The following is a 2,328-nucleotide window of genomic DNA, read 5'->3' on the forward strand; positions in this document are numbered from 1 at the left end:
ATTTACCCTTTAGATTTATGTCAAAATTTTCTCTAGTGCTTTACTTTCTAATGTTGGAACTAGACAATATTGTTGTAATCTATGCAATACTATAAATCATGGATATTTCCTTTTGCAAATGCACATTCTTTTTTTGTCTCCCTTTTTTCTGAACATAGATATAAGTAAATATGTAGGTATTTGAGTAAATACTCATGATTTACTCAATAACATCTTACTCTTGCATTATCTTGGTTAATTGATCAACAAAACTTTAAAACTGCAACATAAAATAATATTACAAAGAAACATTTAAAATAATCTTTGAATTTAATTCATTTTCTATCTTAAATATTCAACTGTAAAAAGTATAAACATTTATTTTAGTAAAGTAACAGGAAAATATATTCATTAAATAAAACCTTCAAAAGTATATGCCAGATTAATTCATAACATACATATTTATATCATCACTTTCCATTGTTGCCTTCATTTTATATTCAAAACGCTCATCATTCATATTGCAGTTAGTAATCTTCCACAGCGGGAAGTCTTCTATAGGCAAGCAGTGCAAGGAACCAATAGAAGGGGAAAAAGAGCATGAAAAGCCAGGAAAAAGGAGAAGGGAAAAATGAAAGCTACTCTGTCCTCCTACATCTACCTAAGAAGTCTCAGGCAAAGAACTCTGAAGAATAGCACTATTCTAGGGCCTTATTTTGACTGTTAACCAGAAGGCTAGTGGTTCAAATCCACCAGCCACTCCTCAGAAGGAAGGTTGGGCAACCTACTTCCATAGAGATAACACCTTGAAAAACCAAGGACTAGTCACTATGAGTTGGAACCACCTCTATAGCAGTGAGTTTTATTTTTGGTTTTTAATAAGTACAAGTTTCTATCTTATCAATAACAAGCAGATGTTGGGTAGAGTTCTATAGGTTAGGTCAAGCAAGAGCCTCTATATCAGGTTATTCATGCTATTTGTAAAACAATTGGATATTGTCAAATTTGAATTTGAATCCAGTGGCTTTTTTGGGCAAAATGCTTCATTTTGCTATGAAGACTTAAACAACCTGGGGACAATACACAAACACTTCCATTAGCTCTTTATATAACAATGAGAAAACTACAGAGAAGTATCAAAGGTATTGTACTGAGAACAATATTCTTGTAAAAATTAGGGAACAGAGATACTTTTGAAGAACATAATTAAATCCATCACAATCTCTTTGGAATAAGATACACTGTCTGAACAATTGATTGATGAGCTACTTTTTTTTATAATACAAGAGTACTTGAATTAAGAAAAAAGTGTGTAGGTGTGGTCCTACAAAAAGATATTATGCCCAAACATATGGTTAAGAAAAAGGGATTTGGTTAAAAATGTTTTAAAAAATATATTTTTATGAACTCTTTCTATAAATAAGAACTTGGAAGTTTGCTTGGAAAGGAAGCCTAAGACCTAAGTGTAAAAAAAAAAAAAAAAAAAAAAAGTAAATTTTAATTTCATCTTGCAGGCAAAGGAGAAATGGTGACAATCTTTAAAGATTTTAACTGGCATGATGAAAGTAATAAATTGTGTAACATGCCAAACAAAATATATTTTTTAACTAAGCACAAAAAGGTCACTAGAATAAACCTTTATGAAGACAAATATATTCCTTTTTTCTATTATCTGCAACAGTCCTGAGAATAGTGCCTGACAAACAGTAGATGTTCAATACGTACTTGGTAAGAGAATAACTAAAGTGTTTGGTTATGGGAATCTGATTCAACATCCTGATCCAGCAATGTGATTGTTCATGTCTAATATAAACTAGTGATTCTGACAGCTGGAGTGGGAGACAAAGTTCTGGCATGGCAGCATGAAGAGCTCCATGAATATGCTTCCAAAGAAACAAGAAGAGTTAGTAAAAACTCTGAAAACAGCCATTTAAAATCTCTGGAAATTTTCCTAAAAGCATACAGAAAATGAAGAAGCATTTATTCAAGAAAGGCTACTAAACTCAGTAAAAACAGACAAGCATCGTATTCCTCTAGCTCAACTTGATGGAGGTTATGGCCAAGAAAATGTGGGTTCCTTCTCCCTTCAGATCCCAAGCATGTATTACCATATCCACTGGAAAGGGTAAACCACCAACATTACCCATTTTCTTCTGTTCCAACATGAATAGGCTAAATTCTTAAGAAGTGCAACAGAGATTGGATGCTCTCTTTCTCCACCTAGTTCTTCCTCTTAGATGGAGAGTCTATCTTATGAGATTTAATTCCCTTTCCCCTAGCTGGATAACTTGGGAGAATATCCATGTCCAGGAAAAAAATATATAAATATAAATATATTTATTTTCATGA

Source organism: Orycteropus afer, unplaced genomic scaffold, assembly GCF_000298275.1.
Source record: "Orycteropus afer afer isolate SDZICR_OR568_19922 unplaced genomic scaffold, OryAfe1.0 scaffold00186, whole genome shotgun sequence".
Taxonomy (NCBI): domain Eukaryota; kingdom Metazoa; phylum Chordata; class Mammalia; order Tubulidentata; family Orycteropodidae; genus Orycteropus; species Orycteropus afer.